Source organism: Zosterops lateralis (assembly GCF_965231275.1).
Source record: "Zosterops lateralis genome assembly, chromosome: 8".
In the NCBI taxonomy this organism is placed as follows: Eukaryota; Metazoa; Chordata; class Aves; order Passeriformes; family Zosteropidae; genus Zosterops; species Zosterops lateralis.
In genome coordinates, this window is record NC_139768.1 from 4,785,248 (window position 1) to 4,808,285 (window position 23,038).

At 40.2% G+C, this 23,038-nt stretch overlaps 1 protein-coding gene across 6 annotated transcripts in view; it reads right to left on the reverse strand.

Moving 5' to 3' along the window:
- Positions 1 to 23,038, reverse strand: part of ZMIZ1 (zinc finger MIZ-type containing 1) — a 285,149-nt gene that overhangs the window by 256,598 nt on the left and 5,513 nt on the right. The window contains exon 1 of one of the 6 annotated variants that reach the window (XM_083865863.1): positions 21,164 to 21,272. The exons of the other annotated variants lie outside the window; for them this stretch is intronic. The gene's annotated coding sequence lies outside the window, so the exon portion shown is untranslated. Of the gene's footprint in view, positions 1 to 21,163; positions 21,273 to 23,038 lie in introns of those variants that run through there. 6 annotated transcript variants of the gene reach the window in all.

Below are 23,038 nucleotides of genomic sequence, written 5' to 3' on the forward strand. Positions count from 1 at the left end.
TTCAAAGAACAGCTGTCAGCATTTAAAATCTGTCTGGCCAGCAGTGGTAAGCAGAGGAAGAACTGCCTCAGGTACCACCTGATCCCTCCAGGTGCACATGCCCTGCTGAGAGCAGAACCCAACCAAAACTGCCTCCCCACAGGCTGCCCAGACCTCCAGGGTGAACTGCAGTGCTCAAGAGGTGATGCAGAACAGCCCTACAAGGAGCAGCTTGTTTTTCTCCTCCTAACCCAATTATGTTTAATTGGGAAATCAAATAACTTGAGAAATGTACCCTTAGACTGTGCAATTTTCATGAATTTTCACCAATTTCCATGCATAGCTGTTGCCAACCTTGTCCTGGTTCCAGAGGTACATACAGTACAAGCAGCTCTTAAAGCAAAAATGAACAAGGGTAACAGCACCAACATTAATCTGCTAGGCAAGTGCTGATCAGCTCCCCATAAATTTTCTATCAGAGTATTAATTAGAGACATTACCACTCCCAAACCCTCCACTCCCTGCAGGTGACAGCAGGATAGGCAAATTATTTCCACAGGCAGGGACAGGAATTTAAGATTAGTATGGCACCTTGGATTTTTGTAGCTATGCATTTCAAAAGCAAAAGAGGAAAAACCAGCATAGTCATTATATTCACTTTTGATAACAGGTGAGGAATGACTTTTAAATGTTCCTTTTTTGACCAAACTTAGTAAGACCCTCAAATAGCAGAGGAGGTGGGAAGGAGAATCTATTTCAGCTATGGAGCTACATGGTCATCTGCTTTTTTCATAAACTGGACAAAAGAGAGAATTGGGTATTTCCTGAGGTACTTCTCTTGCTATTACTGAAACAATTCCCATCCCAGGGAAGGCATGTACAGCCTTTTCCCAGCCACTGACCAGGACAGTGCATCCTGGGACACAGCACAAAGCACCATTCCCAAATCATGGTTATATGGCTGGCACCATATGCATTTATTGCATGATAGAGGAGCAAACCCCTGGTCAAACCATAACCCTGCTGTTTTTCCTGACAGTACTGACTCACAACATGCAATCCTGTACTACTTTTGAAAGCATTACAGAGTCTGTCCCAAGCAATATTTTCATTATGATGCACTAAATTATGTGCTTAGACATATAACAGAGACAAAACAAATCAGTTACCTTGGTAGACTCCTTCCTAAGTGAATAACCAAGCTGAAAGGATGGTGTTATTCGAGGAGTGGAAACATTATTTATTATAAAGAGTGAATCCCACAAAGAACTGCATGCATTACACAACTCTTAACTTGGTGCGCCAGAAAAGGTGCAACTCAGCGTAACTCTCTGAGGAGGATCTGCCAAACAGTGCATAAAGCTGAGTGTAAGCATGAATGCATCCTAGTGGACTACAGAGAGAACACTATTTACAGCAGCAATTAACTGTTTCATAGTTAATACAGTTGCTGAAAACAGTTTCACACTGATAAGGACTAAAATCAACTGACACCCCTTCTATACACGAATACTGAGAGTACTGAAAAGCACTAATTCTGAACCTGATTAAAACGTGGAAAAAAGCAGCATGCTATTCATAAAAGCCAACATCTTTGCCTCCACTTGACATCGAAAGCACTTAGATGCAAATTTAAATATGCAATATTAACTGAAAATAAAAGATTGGCAGCTACCATTTATTTAACACCACACTGAAATGTGAGCAGAAAGATGAAATGCTGATGTAGTAAGTACAGGTTTTCATCAACATTTGCAGAAAAAAAAACATGCCACAAACACTTCAGACATTATGTATTTACAAAACATGGTACATGGAGCTGACTGTCTAGCCCAACTAAGGATAGATTATAACCTTACTTTAAAACTTTAGTAATAGATAATACCTTAGGTATCAACTAGAGGACATAGAAACAGTCTTGCTAAGTTTATGGCTGAAGAAATAATGATTCAATTCTCATCAAGTAAGAGCAGATTGCTTATAGATTTCAAATTAGATTTTCTCTGCACAATTTCTTCTACAAAAATCCAGTGCATTTTTGAGACTCTAATCTAGGGCCATAAAACAACGACAACACATAACTTTATACTCCACAGCCGTGCACTGCATCTTAAAGGTACTGATTTATCTGATCAGTAAGATATTATACAGTTTTGTTCAAGTGGCTCATGCTGATTTGTGGATTTCAGAGCCTGGGCTGACGCATAGGAAGAACAGTTTTGGTACGTGGATCAATGCAACTAAAATGCTCAGAGTTCAATGATGTTTTTCTAAATTTTAAAGCAAAGTCAATGAATGGCCTGGATGCAGGAAATAGGAACGTCAGGCTCTAGCTCTGCTATGTATTATTACATAAATTACAGTTCACTTCTGCACCTGCAGCATTTATCCACAAAAAAAGGATATTCTTGGATATTCTACCCAACTTATTTTGATAGTAAACACTCCAGGCAAAGGCAGCCTGTTCCTGTGTACTACTATAGCTCCTAAAATGACAATGAAATCTTGAAACTGCTGGAATGTAAACCACATTGATAAATCTAGGATTGTTTACATCAAAAATGCCTGAGAGACTGGCTAAAATGTGTATTTCTAACCTGAAGAAATTTGAAGAGGTATAAAGTAAATGTATATTACTCAATGTAATATAATTTCTATATAAATTAAATTCAGACCTGAATTTCAAATCACAGTATTAAGCATGGTGTTAATGCCCTGAATCAGAATAATACAAGTTTTAATACAAATTATTACATTTTTGCCGTTCCTCTTTATCACAAATGTTTTATAAATGGCTACTTAAAAAAACCCAAATATGTCAGTAAAAAGATACACGTTTATTTTATCACTTTAGAATTATGTGTGATGTCTGAATATACACACAGGTGATCAGAAGAAATAATATTCATTAACATTTTCTTATAATATTCCTCAATGGAAATAATTTCTGTTTAACACCATTGTACAATTACAAATTGTACAACATTGTTGCTGGATATTATAATAGACTGAAAAGAACAACTTTAAGAATTTTTGCAACATTTCGTGTCATAGCGTAGTTCTTAAAATCTTCATTTTATTACCATTACAATGTTAAAACTATAGGGTTCCCCAAAAGGCAGGTAAAATCTGAAAACTATAAAAGAAATAAATTACAGACTGAATTTAGATAAAGTTTTCTTCTCTTTGCTATAGAAAAATGAAATAGGCATACAACTGGAATATCTACTTCTTCTCATTTACCAAGCAATCTTTTACACCTCTCCTGTCAACTCCTCAGAGGCACTGGCTGGATCTTCTTCTGGATGTTACATTTGCTAGTGAAATCACTGAGGGACTGAAGCCAGTGGCAAAATTCCTACAGCAACTTAATGGGATCAGAAATTTGATTCTGAACATTCATTATCTCCTCTCTTAACTTTTCAAATGGCAAAGTCATTCCCAAGTATGAATTTCTTTTCAAAAGTGGTTGACATCCTCCCACCCCAGCAGCAATAGAGCTTACCACATGCATTCACATATGGTCCTCAAACATCCCTGCCATCTGAAATCCAACAATTAATAGTTACCAAGGAACTGGAAGGGTTTTTGACAAGGCAACATTGCTGAAATGCATCATCAACTTAGATTTTTATAATCCTTTGACATGTGTGCTTGAATTGCGAAAGAGAGCCATCATAAACTCATACATTTTTTAGGTCTCCCAAAGCTGTAACCCACGGTATATTTCAAATCCTTTACATTTAGCAGGAGAAAGCAATCAAAGAGATGCGAGAATAACAAGGAATAACATGTTTGTTCCTTCTTTAAATGGATCGAGTCCCTCCGAGGTTTTTTTACAGCAATTAGTTCCAGCCTACGAAAGGCTAAGACATCAATACCACATTTTCACATTCTCCTTGCCAAACCAGACACTGTATTCTGAGCCCTTCATTTCTAAATCGAGTTCACTTCTAAATATATCCTGTCATGCACGCACACAGAGGCCTCACACCACTGGCTAGCTCCACTAGTCTTTTACCACTGGCTAGCTCCACTCCTGTGCCAGAGAAAGGGAAGGGTAGCTGCTGGTCTAGGACCTGGCTGCACACAAAACTCTTCCAGTGATGGGGGTTTATTCCCAAACAGAGCCAGTGAAGAGCACAGACTTGTAGCAGATGGACAGAAAAGGTCCCTGCATGGGGCAGCTTTTCATTCTGCCTGCTGGCCTCAGCATGAAGCCTCTCAGTGCTCCTTCCAAGCTGCCAACACAAAGCCACTCCAGGCTGGAATGCCACCCTCCCCCTCCCAGATCCCCACATCCATCTTTTCTTACAGACACCACCAGCACTTTGCTGGGGAGCCCTGTGGCAGCTGGGAACATGCAGGGAGGTTTCCTTCACAGGGTGAGGAGGTGTTGTATAGGACTGCAGGTGACTTGGCTTCTCCCTTGAACTGTGCCAGGAGGAAACTGAAAGAGCCTTCCAAAATGTTTGGACTGGGTAATCCTGCTCCTGGAGGTCTCTCCATGCCTCAGGCAGATGGCAAAACCAGTTCCCAGTCTGCAGGTGCAAAAGAATCAAGGCAGAACTCTTGAGACACTTAGCAGACATCTAACATCCCTGAGTGGACTCTACCCTGACTGACTGTGCCAATAACCCTGTGCTGGCCTCCCCCAGGGCTCAGGCTGCCATCCTCATCAGCACTCAGCTCAGCTCTGCAGCCCCCAGCTAATACACAGCATCATCTGGAGATCAGCACCCACCCCCTGATCTTCTGTGGGAACAGAAAATGCAAGTAACTGAGCCAGACATGCAAAATCAGACAAATTACCTGAACTCCACTAGCAGCTTAAAAATAACTTGCCTGCCTCTGGAAGAAATTTAGGAGCTTTCAGAGGACTCCTGCCACACATGCAGGCTGTGGGGAAGGTGATATGCAAAAAGAAGAGTGCTGTGCAAAGTAAGTTCCTCCATGTCCTCATCTGTGTTTCACTCTCCTGCAGTCTTCACTTTGTGCTATGGCCAACCATTCCTCTGAAGACCATAACGCACATATGGAGAAATATGGAGAATACATACTGTGAAGCTCCTGTTCCTAACACTGCATGTAAAATGAAGCTGAAAGAGTGAGGATTTTGCTAATGAGACAATCCAATGGCTCACTGCTGTCCTAAAAGCTGGTTCCACTCCTGGCCACGCTCTTCTGCTGCCAACCCTGTGTTGGCTCTGGCATTCAACAGAAACCTGCTCACTTTAGCTCAGCAAAGGCTCAGAAGGGTGGATGTATTTGGGCAATTTAGTGAGCTGATTCAGCTATACACCTTCTCCAGAAGGCTTAAGGGTGGGCAACTACATACTTGCCCAACTAGGAGAGCTGACCTGCTCAAGGGGGTACAGTGCAAAAACAGGGGCAGGAGATCAATCTTCCCCTTAGCTGATGGCTTCAGTTATCCTAAAGTGCTTCCCTGATAAGTGCTAGATCACAACCATCCCACAACTCTTTCCTTTAACCTGACCTGAGATACTTCCACTACCAAAAATATAAATAAGAATTAAAATTACATAGGTTTTCTCCTTGATCCAGTTCATCCTATACCTCTCCTCAAAGCTCAGACCTTTATTAGAACATCGGCTAATGTCTTTTTATAGTTCCTTGCACAATAGTACCTATCTTTCATCACAAAAAAAGACTGATAGTAAAGCAGACAATATTTTTCCCAATTAATATGTTATTTTGCAGATATGTTAACCTCTCAACTCTCTCTTGTGGACCAATACACTTAGAATAGCCAAAGCCTTTTTGATATATCTTGACCTGGAGTTCTTAAACTCTGTCAAGTTCTGCCCATTTCCTCTGCTGAAATGGCTGACATCCCAGCTTTTATCTTCTTCCCAAATAACAGCCTAACCAAACTGCCCAGAAATCTGATTTTTACATGTCTTACAGATTACCACAGTCTTAAGTATACAGACAGAGAGGGACAGCAAAAAAAAAAGTGTCCTACAACATCCTCATGTTAAGTCTTACAAAATTCTGATTTCCCTGGGTACACTCAAGCTTCTACTCATGGGAACACCGTGAAGGCAGCAAGGGCAGGAGAAAAAAAATTAACAAAAATCAGACAAAAAATAACCTCAGTTTCTGTAAAGTTCCCTATGTTTTATTGTTCTTGCATTTGAACTTTCTGATGAACAAAATCAGAAAAATTTTTTCCTTCTTGTTCTTCTACTTCTTCACATTTCATCTCAGTAGAAAAACAATTCTTTCAAAACCCAATATCTGAAATAATAAAAAGTGGCATTCTACAGGCAATCCAGTGATTTTTAAAATTCTGTGGTATTTCAACAACTATTCAGTTGAGAACAATTTCAACAGTCCACTGTTAATCTTCCTATGCTACCACAATTACAGCTCCTCCTTGTACAACATAAAATATTACACGTGTTGCCAGTGACAGATTGCTTGTACCTTTCCAGTAAGGGTACACCAGGCTTCAAAAATATAGTCAGGCTCAGAAAATCTAGCACATAAAAAAACCCACGAGCAGATAAAAGTTTGACACAGGCAGATAATTGATAGAAGACAGAAAGGAATGGCCAAAAGCAGCCCAGGCTGCTGCCAGAAGGCACACAGCTGCCCCACTGCTGCTGCAGCAACTCTCCACATTGGCTAAACAAGAATAGTAGTAGCAAGGGGAATGGCAGGCGAGGTGGGAAGTCTTCTAGAATGAGATTTACAACCCAGCTATTTAAATATACCTTGCATAATAGCAGATGAAAAGGGGTCAGTACTAGGACAATACTCTGCCAGCCTCAGAATGTAAAAATAAAGCAGCCAGCTTGAATGTGAAGTGCAATTTACACACCACTATGGAGAGAATTCTTACTTTTCCAGCACTGTGTAGATTTTTTTTTTTTTGTCTTTTCTCAAAACCTTTAGTTCATTTCCACCCTTCTGTCCTTGTAAAGAGTTATAAAAATCTGTAGCTGGGGAGGAAGATTAAAAAAAAAATTAAAAAGTAGGAAAAAGAGAAAAAAGAGAAGGCAATGTGATGCACCAATTATTGTGAGCATGTTTACAGAAGGTGAGTGGTGGGGTGAGATGTGAGCAGGAGAGCAAACAGCCCTGCTTCCTCAGCCAGAGGGGCTCTCTGGCAAGGATCATGCCCTGGCTGATGGGGCACCACTGACTCCAGCAAGATTATTCCCTCCATCACTCATGGATGTGAGTGCTGCTCTTTCTCTGTCCTCTCAAGAGGTCACCATCTCCCACACCAAACTCCCAGGCTACCACACCAAGTTCCCAGCTTTCTACTGAGCCAGGCTTAATGGAAAAGATTTACAGAACCCAGAAAGGAAGATGGGAAGAGCCACGGCTACTCCCACCAATCACAAAATTAGTGTCTCCTGAGTCTCTCCCAGCTGTATTCATCAACTCTGGGGTTTGGGTTTTTTCCACAGGGCTGTGAAAAATCAATGAGATTTGTGCTGCAAACTGATCATTATGACAGGGAAAGCTCTGCAATGAAATTGATTTGTGTAACTCTAACACCACTACTTACACTCCCCTACAACTTTAGGGGGCAGACACTCAAGAACTAAGACAAAAAGGTGTGAGGGCTAAACCTCCTTTCTAACCTGAGCCTCATTAAATAAAATTAGCTTTGAAACAGTTCAAATGAAAGTAAAACAGCAGAGACATGGAGTGCAAAATAGTTCAGTAAATGAATGAAACCAGATAAATACATTTTATAAATTACATGCAGAAGCAAAGATTAAAGATTCTGATCTGTCCCCTGTGTTTTGTCCTCATTTCACCTCCTCACAAGTGTAGCACTTGACTATCTGTATTTCCATAAAATCTCAAACACTAAATATGGAAAGTCTAACATGAATATGGAAAAGAGAAAGCCATAATGAGAAACAAAAGAATTTGCTGTCATTTTAACCCACAACTAATAGTTAAGTAGCTTGCACCAAAATAGGTCCACCCTGAATTAAGTGCCTTGGTCAGTTCAGCAGATGCACCACACAATAGACAAAGCACTGAAGCAGGAATTGAGAGCTGTTTTCTGTCCTTGACACTTCCATTTTCATCATGACTTGTGACAAATTATGTCTCTTGTGGAAGGAAGAACAGGCATCCACAACTGCTGACTCAAACACTGAAGTTTTGGGGCACAGACTGCTTGTTGCTTTGAATGAGCAAGATGGGAGCCCACCCATCGGTGAAGATTAATCACTGTTGTAATAGCACTGGGTAATGAAAGAACTACAAGAAGGTCTTGTCATTTAAAGCACTTGGAGCTGCAGCCTGTCCTTCCTACAGAGAATGCTCAGCTCTTTGAGGCAAATGACACACACAAACCAGAACTCCTTGTTCAGTGTCTGCAGTGACATCAAACAGCAGACACCAAGTGACACCACTGACACGTCCCAGCATCTGGAAGCAGGACAGTGCACACTCACATCACAGTATTGCACCTGATTAACAGATACAGTGTGCACCTGAATGGCACCTACCTGACTCACAGGAACAACCAAGTACAAGTCCAGACACATGTGGGATTACAGGTACAAAAACCCTCACAACGTCACACAAGAATCACACATCCATTTTACTCTTCCACTCACTGTATTACTAAATCTCTGCAAATCCTAACCTGAACCAGTAGAAACTTTACTACGTAATAAGGTACTGTATAACAGCTAAATAATGACAGTTATCAGTTATACAATGAAGTCTTTTTAAAAGACCAAAACATACAAAACCCATCCAGTTTCATTAGATTAAATGACCTTATCAGACAAGCTTTGTCTCCACCAACTAAGGAGAGTCAGAACACATTTCAGGAACAAAGCAACCAAGCCCACCATAATGGTCTTTCAATCTGCTTAGCTGCCCTCCATTCTGGGTCAATTTGTACTTATTCCTAGAGAAAAAGCACAAAATACAACCAGAAGGGTGGATATTATCACGTGGCACAAATGTCTTTACTGTAATTCTTTTCCTTCTCTTACCATCCTAGTAGAGCTCAAAGATCGTGCCCATCACTCCTCAAACATCAGGAAGGAATTGTGCAAATGTCATCAAGTGAAGGAGAGAGTTCAATTTCCCCAAGAGACACTTCCACGAGAGAAAATGATAGACTTCATAACAAGTTTGCAATGCAAATAAGCAAGTTAAAAGCCTTAATGGTATGACTCAACACCATTTTAAGTGGGCAGAAGTGTTCTGTTACGTCCCATTGCTAATTTCTTCTTAAACATTAATTATACTCTAGTGAGAGGATTTATGTACTTGCAAGCAGGTATCAGTGGTCTGTTGAAGCAATCATGCTGTGGGTACATTTCTTCGTAACAACAGAGGAATTCCTGTTCTCTGAAGACCATATTCATTGGTAAAAGTGCATAATTTATAAATGTGTCTATAAATACACAAAATGTGTCATACAGAACTTTTGGTCACAGAATTCAGGAGCAAAAGAAGCTACAGACATGCAACACAGTATTTAATTTCTGTGTTATGCATCACATTTCTTTCAGAAGTGACTGGATTAGTGGACCCCTATGGAAGAAGACAATTCATTTCCATGGAGAACTTTTAGGCATACTTGCAAAGGTTTAAATACTACCTTGCAGCAGGTAGAAGTTACAGCAAGCAGCTTGGTGCCTACAGCTCAAGAACAGAGTGTAATGAGGAACAGAGTGCAAACACAATTGAGTCCCAGAGAAGATGGAAGGAGTTTCTCTAGGGACAGAGAAGACTGCAAAGAGTTTTAGGCAACTCAGAAATTTACTGAGTTGGATAAAATCTGCTCTCAGGTTAAGACTCACCTGCAGAAACAGAGAAGAAAAGAGCTCATGAACTCTCATTTTCACTTTTTTTTTTATTTAGCATGCTTCGTACTTTTTTTTTTCTATTTAAAAAGTCAATTATTCCAACACTTACTAAAATAAAATGTTGCTTTCAGAAATAAAAAGCTTTAATGTTTTTTTGGAGTTGTTCACCAATGGAAAAAGCCTACGCACATCCAAATCCAAGCTTTGGGTAATTCAGTGCCCTCTTGGTTCTCTACCAAAAAGATAATAGACAGCAATCTAGCTTGGTCCTAGAACCAAACTGTCAAATGCACAGTGCCTGGAATTCTTTTAGATGAAGTACTAACCCCACATGCATGTAGCAAGCCCAAAATATTGACTCAAATGCTTGAAATCATGACCTTGCCTTTATTTCAGAAGTCAAACTATTGTCAGACTGGATTTTGCAGCATAAAGGAAATGGAAAACCCTGAGTAGGACCTCTAGACCAGGAGAGAGGTAGGTGGCAAACCCTATGTGATTTCACAGTCAAAACCAAGAGTTCAGCAGGACCAGATTAAAAAGGCTGAGGACAAAGGCACCACATCTTACTTGTTCAATACACTATTCTTAAAACAGATGAACAAAGAGCAAGTTCCCAGGTTCATACATGGTTCCCCTTTAGGAGGTGTGTTTATCCATGCTGTGAGACCTGAAGTAGTAATACCAAATGCTGGCAAGAGCCAGGTTCTCCTCCTGCAGACCTCCAGCGTGTGGTTACACTGCTCTGACATGCCCATGCTATTCCCAGGACAATACAAATATTTCTGCAAAAGGTTGTGCTATATGAATGTACCAGAGGAGGGTAGTATTTGCTTGGGCATCTCTCTATGGCACACCATTGTGTTGCTTAGGAATGCCCTAAAATAGCAGATCAACTGCTGAAGAGTTTTGTTAATCTGCATGTCAGTGATTTATTCAGTCTGAGAAGTGTCTTGGTCCCATACAAGTCTACTATCAGTTTTTTACCCTTGTTTAAAATCTCCAGGTGACATTCAGTTTGGAAGAGTGTAATGGTCAGTGAACCCTCAGCTCCCTCAACACCAACATTTCCGATGGAAAGCTACTTCTAATGTACAGCAGAGTGTCTGGTCTCCTAAGTGTAATCTCAGGATATTAGAAAGTATATTTTGACATTGGATAGGGGGACAAATGGGTGAATTACAAATGGGTGTCATTTCTCACTAAAAGATTAGCAACAAATCTTGTACTACTGTGGGATTCCCTTTTTCTTTTCCATGAAAGGACATTACCACTTCTTATTCTTCTGTTTCCTCATTAACAAGAAATCTGGAGGTTTGAAATCCCAACTACTATGAAAGTAATCACAATTTACAATCAAAGTTAGATTAAAAACTGGTTAAACTAATTTACCACGCTATTTTCCTCAAACAGCAAAAGCTAGGGGCCTGCTGAAATACAGCATTCTCGTCACAGCAGCGAGTGTTCTTTGCTTTATGCTGCTCTAGCAGCTGCAGCCCATCTATTTGTTTTATTTGGCCTTTTGAACATCTGCATAACTTGCATTCTTCAGATACTAGGTTACTTCTTTCTCTGGATGTGGGGGTGGAGAAAAGGGAAGGGTGACAGAGCCCTGCAGTGTACCTGATTTTGAAATCCACCTTTAGTCAGACACTCAGATTTATGTACTTTAGATATTCTGTACTCACATAAAAAAAATGAAGAAAAAAATTTTTTTTCAGGTACGACTTTGAACAATTCATTTCTAGGTATGTATAACAAAATTATTAGTAAGAAAACCAGCACAACAGCAATGCATTCACAGCTCCAAAAACATTAATTCAGCCAACTCCTATGGCTTAGTGGAAGTTATACTCTGTGAAGAGCTAGAAGAATAATTAACAGATTGCCTCTGACCTAAAGTCTGCTAATTATTACAACTAAGTCCCTTAGCACAGTGATGGCCCAGCAAAAGGGCATAAAACATACAGGTCTTGCCACGGATACTGTTTAGACTATTGCAACCACTTTGTTAGAAGTGTGGGTCAAAGCCCACCTAGAATTATTTGTCTTTTTTTCCTCCTCCCCAGCCAGTACTGCTCACAGGCTTCACTGCTTGCTCAAATGGCTTGTGACAAGCACAGGAAATGAGAGAATGAGAAGCACTGACACCGGTGACAGAGGAAGCCAGGCAGTGAGAAGTTTGCAAGATTGTTTGCTACTGTAATTTGCCTTGGTGCATGAATTAATACTGCACCAAATTGTACTAAGTCCTACCTACAGTCATTTCAAAAACCAGCAAAAGCTGCTCTAGACTCAGTCAGTATAATCTACTGAAGGAAAGTACAAATCAATAAACTACAGATCAGATTCACAGCCACTGTAAACTACCAGAGTTCCAGCAGATTCATACCAATTTATATAATTTGTCTTATGAGGCCAAATAATGGTAGTTCACCAAGCCTTTAACACAGACTAGTAAAGAGACTAGGAAAAAAACTCTGAAACTAGGGTAGGCAGTGCCAATTCTCCAGAAAAGGACAGGCATACTACAGAAAGGAATAACCAGAGCTGCAGCAACAGCCATCAGAAGCAGTCATGATTAAATAATACATCAAATTAAAACGCATGTAAAAACATGTCATATTTCCCACTGCAGTCCAACTGCATTTGCTTAATAAAATTTTTTTTTTTTTTCAATAGGCTTCAACTTCTTTCAGAGTTACACCTCATTTCTTGTTAGTCATGAAGATCAGATTACAAACTACCTGGTCTTTTCACACATTGCAACACTCATTAAGAACCAATGACTCCTGACCTCGGATTAAGAAACCTGAGGCATCTTAAATTGTCAACCTGAAATGAATGACACTTAATTGCTCCCTCAAAACATTAAATGTAACTGAAGAAATGTTCACATCCACAAAAAATTATTTTTCCAACTGCACTGTCTGACCTAATTAAAACCCCTCTACCTACAAATCTTGTCCTGACAATTAAACAGAAACCTCTCTGCCTCTTCATTTTTACACTAAGTATTAGTTTTAAATTTCTAAAGCAGAGAAACATCAAACCAAAATTGTTTTTTAAGGTGATTTATTTCTCATTTTTGCTAAGATTACTTTAATGAACAACTATAGCCCCTGAAAGAAGACAGCAATTGGATAGAGACATTACAACAGCTCCCGTCTCTTTTCATCTGGCAAGTAGGTAATGCTTCAAACATCTTTAATTTCCTATAGCCACGGGGGACTTTAAAGGAATCCAAGAGAAACTTGTAGACACTCCTGAAAATCATCAACAATTGCAGCAGCCTTCTGGTTTCACCTATATTTACCATTCACATCTTCTGTCACATAGGGAGGAGTGGTTGTGGATGACATCAGACATTTCAAGAACATGTCACATATTTACTTCTTCCCTGCAAACAGCTCATCTCCAGCTGAGAGACCTGGATAAAGCTGGAGGAACTCTTAAACAAGAACATTTTACTACTGAACTGGGCAAGTAAAGCCTAACATAACAATTTACAAATGACTGAGAAAAGACAAGTCTCGGTTAAATTGCTTGACATTTCCTGCATAAAGAATTCTCTGTCTGGGAGAGGTTGTTATGAGGAAGAAAAAGAAATTCAAGAGAAAACAGATGAATATCTGACCAAAGAGGCAATTGATTTGGACTGTTTAGAGAACAAATCCAAAACCTGCAAATAGGCTTCTGACTTCATAATGGAAGTGCCAGTCAAGTATAGCTGTTCACAAAAAAACCCATCTCAATACACAGCCAATGCCTGTGTCAATATTAGTAATAACACTTTTGCACTAATATACAATAAATTATGCTTTCTTCTTTCTGAAGAACGCAGATTTTTAATCAGCTGTAATCTGATCTTATTGTGATGTCTTGGTACATGAAATGTATGAAGGATTTTGATTCCATCAGTTTTATTTTCCACCCTTTTAGCTTGTTCGATTCAATGTAAAATACTCCTTTAAGCAGTCCCTTGACTTCACTGGGGAACACATTACCTACACCTCTACTAGTGCAGGCACTTGTTGATGAGCACAAGAATGCTGCAGCCACTGAGGTTATAAATGTTGCTTTATTATCATAGCAGCAAGTCACACTACGAATTGCAATAAAATCCCTTAACATTTTATTCATATTCATGGTCATATTAGGTCAAGTACTTGTGAATAAACTCTAGAGGATGGAGGTCTGGTTTTGAGACCGTTGTTACCAATTGGTTGCATTTTAATAGATTTATTATCCAGCTCAAATTGCAGAGCTGTGACTTAATTTCATCAGGGACAAAATGTTTGTAAGATAAGTTTGAAAAGAGCAAGAGGAAGAAAAATAAATATGTATTTACATAAGTATTCTTCGAGCCACCCAGACACATTAGATGATGATGTTGTTCTGGTAACTGTGACACCACACTAGTACACATGCTTCGAGTTACTCCATTAGTAATCATCTTTTGCCACAAAAAATGCAGACCAGTGCTAGTGATACAGGCATTTCCAGTCTTCAAATACAATAACCAAAAGCAGATACATTTGCTCTAGATAAAACCCTTGTAAATACTGCTGCTCCTCAACAATGTGGTACAAATACAACATCTGTATTTCTTGGATACCAAATTTTAAAAGACCCTCAGCTCCTCACAGGATAGCCAATATCCTGTTTTTTCTGATCTTAATGCTAGCCAGTTGGCTGAAAGCGTTATTTAATCTAATTATGGAATATCTCTCATAGCATAAATATTCCAAGCTCTACAGCAGGCTTCCATTTGTAACTCAAGAGTAGTATAAAAACAAGAGTTAATTGCCTGTACAAATATTTCAGGGTAGCGTTTACGTAATCTACAGTACATTAAGTACCAGAGTTGTACTCTACTGATAGGTGAAAGAACAACTCTGAAAGGCAACTGCGTTGCCAATTAGCTTTCAACAAATATGTACACAAGCTGTGCTTGCAGGCTTGTGCTCGGCTTCCTCATTCTCCCCACACTGTCTGCTTTAATAATGGTGAACTCCTTTCTACACAAATGCCCAGCTAACTTCACACTGCTGGAACAAGGAAAGATGGCATATTTTATTTAGTTGGAGTTGTAACCCATGCAAATTTAAGATCACAACCTGTGACCAAAGCCACACTCCAGTCACAAGGAGTGAACAAAAATTCTTTAGTCATGTATGAGCAGGGGGGAGAAATAAAAAAATGAGATTGAAAAAATCTTCTGTTGTAGTTAGTCCAAAGAGGATGAGGGTTTGTTTGAGAAAAACACCCTACAAGCCCCAGCTCCTGTGTGTCAGTCCTCCTCAAGGAGGCTGAGCCAAGAACATGTACACCCACGTGCATTAGCTCTCTGCAGCAACACCATGTTTTTACCCAACAGAGTCGTACACAAATTAAGAAATAAACCTAAGTTCACAAAACCACATGAAGAGACTGGTGTTTGCAGTCTTTGGGCAAATCTGCATGGTGCTCCACCCAGAAAACAGACAGGCTCCTTTTAACTCAGGAAAGCTGGTTACCTTGGGCAGAGCCCTGTGCCTAGGACACTGCTGCTTTTACTTTGGGTACCCAGATTTTATCACTGGACAGTAGTTTGGGTGTCACTGCACAACAGTGTGCAAATCCTTTCTTTGCTCTTCATAATTTGCTTTTTAGACTACTGCTATCCCCATTGTACTATGTGGGTCTAAAAGAAATATTTTGCAGTTAGCCTTCCGATAAATGTTAAAACACAGATTTCTGCATTGCTCCAAACTTTCAACCCTTTTCATAAAACATTTTTATCCCAACTCTCCCCTCCCCCTTCCACTCCCCCAAATTAAAAAAATAAAAAATATTGCAGTTACTAAGATGAAAATATTCTGCAGAATCAAGACAGTTAAACCAATTCCAGAATTCTGCTTCATAAATTCCTTTGGCTCACATAATTTATGTTATATAAATTGTAATTTTGATAATAATGCGGCTGAAAATAAGTCTAGTCTTGTAAGTTGTGTGGGTGTATAGTTATGCTTATATAAAATTTAGTTATCCACATTACTTCATAAATGTATGTTTAAGTATGTTTTCATGGATATCTACGCTCTCGGTGAGCACATTTTCTTTCAGTATTTAAGAAAAGTATCACTATGCCATATAGTGCAAAGCTTGTGAAACCTTTTTGTTAGGTAAAACTCAGCAAAGCCAGTTCTTCAGCTAGTAACCTCATGCTATTAAACTGGCTGGAGAGAGAGAGAAGGGGGAAGGAGGCATGGTGAGACATGAAAGAGCAGGGAGCTGCGTGGCCTTGCTACTGCCGAGTTAGAAAAGTAACTTCTCTTGCATTTTCTGTAAAGCTGTCCATATCTGGACTCTGTTACAACAGAAAGGTTTGCCTGATGATCATCCTCAGAGAGCCTAACAATACCAAAGAACAACCAGCTGTTCCTTTGATTCATTTATGTGTGATGGTCAGTTCAGCACACTGACAATCTGTGGGTCCTTCCTTTGCTGATGCAGTGAGTGGCACAAACAAGCCTCCCCACTTTTTTTCTCTTTCCAATGACTCTTTTGGAAATGCATTGGGTCCAAATGCAATGTGTTACCACACTGGGATGTCTATTTCATGGAGTGGCTTATCTGCCCACAAGTTTAGCCTTTCTCCAAACAGGTATTTAAACTTCTGTTGAGGAACAGAGGATCTGACACACGTTTCAACAAAACAATGGGGTCAGCTTAAATTTGCCTTCAAGTGCAGCACTACGGAAAAACAACTCAGACCAGCTTGTATAGCTCAGGTTGTGCAGCTCAGCCTCAGAGCACCTCCTTGCTCCTGGGTGTGATGGGCCACTGCCTCCCATTAGGGAGGATGAGCAACAGCAGTCCCAGTGCCACTGTGCTGTGCCAGAGCCTTCAGCACCTCTTCACTTACAGTGACATTTCCTCCAACAAAACCTCAGCTCCTCGTGTGCCTTTACAGGCCTTTAACACAGGGCTTTAAAGCTCAAGTCCAACTTTTCAAATAAGGAAGGGGATTCAACAACTCATTTCTGTTGCACTTCTTCATCACAGAGGCCTTGGAATGAGGAACATACCCACGCACATGGTGGGTTAAAGAAGAAATCTATATACTGCTAAGCACACAAATTACTTGGAATGCATTGCAACAGAATCAAAATAGAAGACTGAAAATACATATGGTGACTGGACTAAAATAATCATTAAAGAAAGGCTGTAGAAGAAAAATAATACAAGCCTTTTAAGAAGCTATGTTATCTTTACATTATTTTTTAAGTTTCAAATTGTTTGTATATACATACAAACATACAGCTTCACATATCATACTGCAGTATCTAAGTAGTCAGATTTTTTTATCTCCTATTAACTCACACAGTAACGTGTTGCTCTGTTTTAGCTTGCATTTAGATGTACATAATCATTATTTTCCATACACTTCAAAACTTCCTTGTCCTTCCCCACACACTACACACATTAGACCTTTCCAATTATATCAACGGTAGTTTTATTCCAATGTAATGATGCCACAACTTGTAAATGATATATAAAGAACTAGCTATGCACCAAACTATTTCCTCCTCCTAGAAAAAGGTCTGAAGATGAACAGAAGATTTATGCTGCTGCTTTTAAATAAAATACAGTTGTGTCCTTTAGTTTGTATTTAGAATTAAAAGTACTCATTTGCTTTAAGAAACATATGCTTTAAAACTACTTTTTAAACTTCTCTTTTAAACTTTCCTTTTATGTTTGTGTAACTGTCAAGTTTGTAGTTTTTAACATTATTACAGTGGTAAAAAACATGAAGAGGAAAAAAATACACTTAAGAAATATGAACGTTTCCAGTCCTCTGCCATTCCCTCTAATCCTTTACAGCAACATAACTTGTGGTTAATGCTAAATAACTAGTGATATCATTGAAGGCAGCACTTAGGCCTATCCATGTATCTTGATATGGTGTTGTCAAATTGTTTTTCTTGCTATCACAGTTTAATAAAATTAAACCGATGGCAAGAGGAACATTTTGGAAAACAAAGGATGTTCACACATGAGGATATCTAAACTCTTCAGTTATGTGAACACAGTACCCACCCAAATCCCTGAGAGCCAAAAATTATGCCAGTCACAGGAACTGAAGTTTTCTCCTGGCAGGTCACTCACTGCCCAACAGGTCACCTACAGAAAAGCCTCTTGCAACTGCCCACCTCTCTGTCCCCTCAGAGCCACAGCCAACTTTTCAGGCAGCACCCTGGGTATTCCACTGCTTCCACACTGATGACAAGGTGAATGTGACAACATGACCTCAGAATATCACTTGAGACAAATAAAAGCACCCGAAACAACCCAACTATGAGACACATCCTGGGCTCCATCCCCAGCAGCTGCTCATGGCAGGAGCCAAAGCTGAACAGGGAATTTCTCTGCCTCTGGTGGGGTGACTCCAGCAGTTTCTTTGTCAGAATGCAAAGGGAAAAAACCAAGGGAAGGAAAATGAGTGGGAAGAACAGCAAATGTTGCTCAAAAGGATTTCATGTTCCTTCTACATGCAATAAATGCATAGAGGGAACAAGCTGATTTTAGCACCCTCACTCTCATGTTTACTTGCATTCCTTTTTTGCTATTTAACTCCTCCCATCTCAGAAACAAACAAACAAATCCCACAGTAAAAGAACCCCAAATATCTGCCCTAATTTCTAAGTCAGGAACACTTCTTTGCTTCAGTTGCAAGACCCAAAGCTGCACAAAGTTTGTGGAATTTTACCTGGATCTCTGATGCATCACATCAGTTTCAGACTGTTAACATTTGTCTTTCAGTAACACTGATCTCTGGTTGTGCTAATTTTAGAACAATCTGAATCAATTCTGAAAAATGAACAAAACTATTGAAGCACCATAGATAAAGCTCAGTTAAAATCCTGTACAAGCTTTTCTCAACTGATATTTGAAACCAAACAACTCATCAATATTATGGATTAATATTGACTTTTACTCTTCAGCTCACAGTATTTCTCCAGCTGTATTTAATGGCTATTACTAAAATTACCTGCATTTTATTTTTTCAGCATTCACATTTTTCTACTACTTTCCCAACAGATTTCTTCTATTATCATTTTTTTGGCCCACTGCCCTTCCTCACAGTGTCCACAATCCGTGGAGAAGAGATTGCTGATGGCGTTATCACAGGCAAACAGAATGAAGCTAATGGTAACAGGCACTCCTTGCTAGGTAATTATTATAGGAGAAGGAATGCAAATGAGCCCTAATCTGTCTCACACAATGGCAGAGGTCTCAGATTTGCATTAAACCTTTCGGAGCTCTCCCAGATTGGGGACTGCAGATAACAATGCATCTGCAGCCCAGGCTGCCCCAGCGGTTATTACATTGTGCCCCAGCAGGTACAGTGTCCCTGAATGACTCTCCCCTCCCCCTTTATATCTCTGGTCCCCTCCTCCTTCTCTCCTTCCCCCCAGCTTTGCAGGGGAAAAAGCTAATTGTGCATGCCATTTGGCTCGATTCATGTTTACAATGAAGAAGAAAGCAGCGCTGTTTGGTAATTATAAGAGGGAAATGGACATCAGGAAATCTCTCCATTCTGTTCCCAGCTATGTCGTTCACTTGCCAGGGAACTGAAGGAAAATAACTTCGCTTTTCTGTGCATCCATGTGTTCAGTTAGAAACAGAGGGCTGGCATTTGTAGTGGCCCAACAGACTCTCACTTTACAGAGGCACCTGCTGAACACTTTCAGGAAGCTAATGCCAGACTTCACTCGAATCTGGGCTCAGTTGATGATAAGCCGCGGTCCTTCAGAAGAACCACTGCCTAGATCTCAATTCTCCATCTGATAATAGGCTGTAAAGAATGATATTCTTTTCCAGCACTGTATTCTGCTATAACAACACCTAAACTAACACCTGCCAGCTGGGGCCACGCTCAGGGTTCACACAGGTGTCTGCCCACGAGCAGACCTTAAAAGAAGGTGGTGTAGGAACTATGTTTGAGGTGCTCTGATCACAAGCCACAGAGCAAAAGCTTTTCCCAAACCTTATCTTTTCGGGCTTCTTCCGCATGGCTTGTTTGGATTAGGAGCACTGGAGTCAAACCTACTGAACCTTTCTCAAGTGAGTCCCTGGTCTGAGGTCAACACTCCTTACCAGCATGGACAGAGTTTTTCCAACACTACTGCCTTCTTCATTTTCTCCTGAGACATTTTTGTTAAATAGGATATTTTCAAAATTAATCTTCAGGATTTAAAATCTCTGCCACAGAAATGCAGACTAGAAAATGGAGACTATCAAACTGTAAGTGGGCATATAAACTAACTTCTCAGCATATTAAAACACAAACAACACCACCAACAAAAAATCCAAAACAACAACAACAAAAAAAAAAACACCAACCAAAACAAAGCAAACAAAAAACAACCCCCAAAATCAAAACAATAAACTATTGCCAGAAATTAATAATTTTTTTACAACAACAATAGTTTAAAAAACACAGCTGTAGAAAGTGCTACAGTTTTTTAAATACCATGCAACAAGTTAGTTTTTCAATAATTAAAGTTTTGCTCATTTCCATCTCATGGTGCAATAGGTAAGGCAGCACTACTTCTTTATAGAGTTAGTGGAATACAATATACATGTCTCTGGGATGGTCTCTGATAGCTGGTATCCTCAAGCAACATTCATCACACCTAAACAATCTGTTTAAAAACGTATTTATTTTTAAATGATGCTAAGGCTCTGTTATGATATGGAAGTTCTCTGAAAGGATCTTTCCAATTTGCACTGACATTTAAGGTCCTTCCCACTTAGAAGGACTGAAATGGTAGAACAGTATGAATGATCAATCTTTACATCAGAAAAGCAGAAGCTGTCTTGCACTGGGTAGTTCCCATAAAACAAGGAGGGGATTTTCATTCATCTTTTTCATAAAGCTGAAAACATTTTCCCATGTAGCCTTTGTGCTAGCTTTCCAACACTAGAAAACATTTCATTTAGAACACAAGAAGGGGGTATTTTTACATTATCAAGCCATGGCAGGTATCACAACCTACAATTTAAATTCTAACATACTCAGGCTCAGATTTGTCACTGGCCTCTAGGCTGCTCCTCCCCAGCGACCAGTCACTACCAACTGCCTACTGCTGCCATTTATTTGCACACAAAAACCTTCTTCCAAGCCCAGACGTAGACATGGAGAGCCTGACAGACTCACTCCCACTTGGAAGTCAGGGATTACCACACTGCTGCTGGACCAGCAAAAGCACCAGGGCAGAGAAAGTCGTCAGCAGGACAGCCCAAATCGATTTTACTGCCACCTGAACACACCCAGCTGATTCTGCCCGAAGTGGACTCAGCTATCTCACCTCCTCCTGCCTGCAGATTTGGGGTGGTGGAGGGGAGAAAGAGGAATCCTGGAAGTTAAGAAACAGGGAGCACAGATGCCTTCATGGGGAGCTACTGCTCACTCTCTGACCCTTGGCCCATCACCAAAGCCATGCACTTCAGGACCACTCTCACATTAAGCATTAACTCAGGCAGTTCAGCTGTGTTGCCGAGTAGCCGGTCAAATATTTACAAGGGTTTCAGAAGGTGCAAGATTAACCTCACCCTTTCAGTGTAAAACCCAACGTCCAGGATTTCATACTCTGTTTTGCAAAGCAAGAAGTCACAGTTCCGAAGCTTTGAGACTTGCAACACAAAGTCGTTAGAAAGAATAATCCAAACAGGAAAACTAAGAGGGACTCAATGCACACTGTAGACAAAATATTGGCACCACATACAGTGCTGGCAAGTAGAGCAGCAGGCTGTGTTCCTAAGGGGGAGAACAAGTAAAATCCAGCTCCTAGAGTGGTGATTGCAGCCTCACCTGAACAGCAGCTTTCCCTTTGTCCGGCTGCCTCCAGGTCATTTGACAGTAAAGACAAAAATTGTCACTGCTCTTTCAAGGATCTCAACAGGCTTTCCAACCCCGGGCTCCCCCTCACTCCGCCATTCTCACCAGCCTTTTGAGAGTTTCCCTCTATAGCAGCATTCTGCGTTTCAGGGATTCAACCTTTCAACTGAAGCATGAGAGATCGCTTATACTGCTGAACCGGTGGAGCTGCCAGCCTCCCCTTTGTTGCACAAGGATTTACACTTGAATGGCGCTGGGAAGCAGAGTCTTTGAAGGGAAGGCTGGTGGGGGGAAGACAATTTCCTTGCCAGCATCCTATTCGCAAATCACGTCCATCTACCAGCTCAATTCCTCCAGTTCACATAACTACAGGAACCTTATCGAACAGCTAAGTTTGTAAGTTTACTGAGAGGTGGCTTTTATGAATAAATTGCTAATTTTAGCTTACTTCAACAAGGATATACAGAGTCATAAGTGAAGTTCATTTCGAGCCTAAATGTGGGCACTTAATGTAATTCAGCCCAATGTAAATTACATCATTATCTTAATCTATGACTCATTTATGTATTTCCTATTACAGCCTTGCATTGCCATGAACATCACAGTCCATCCAATGGCTTCTGCTGCTTTTCAAGAGAGACACAGGGGAACACCACAACGACACAGATGCACTGCAGAAAATAATTTGAAGTAAGAGTATGCAAGGCTGTTCCAGTTTAACAGTGGCACACTGGCTTTGGCCCTCTGCTTAATCACATCCACACGTAGCACCAGCCTGGTGCATTTCTGTTCTTAAATTGAGAATGGGTAGATAATTACTTGTTGGTTTAGCAGTTACCAAGCAGTATCGTATTGCTGCCTTTCAAACAGCAGCACGCTGGTAAAGCCATACAGTTTTTTTGTTTGTCTGCTTGCCTGCTTGGAAGCATAAAGCCTTCTATCTCCAAAGAAAAATAATAAGCATCCGAAGTTTGAAAATTGGCAAATGCTAATCTGGCATAGAAAAAGATCTGTAAGGAACATTCCTTCTGGTTTTAAAATGTTACACCTGCTTCTGATTAGATTCCACTTCCTGAATTCTGAATTGGCCACATGCTGGAAACACACAGACAGCACAGCCTGCAGAGTGCAGCAAGGAAAAGGCTAGCACAGCCCAGAGCTGGTGGCAAACCACAGTCCCCATGAAAACCACATGTGCCAGAGACCAAATATTTTGCTTTTTGCTTACTGCTAATAAAGCTGCTTCACTTCATTAAAAGCAGCTTATCATTTTATCTACTCACTCTGATTAATTAGCCTTTAGTTAAAATTAATGAGCACTTGATTCGAGGATTCCATTAATGTG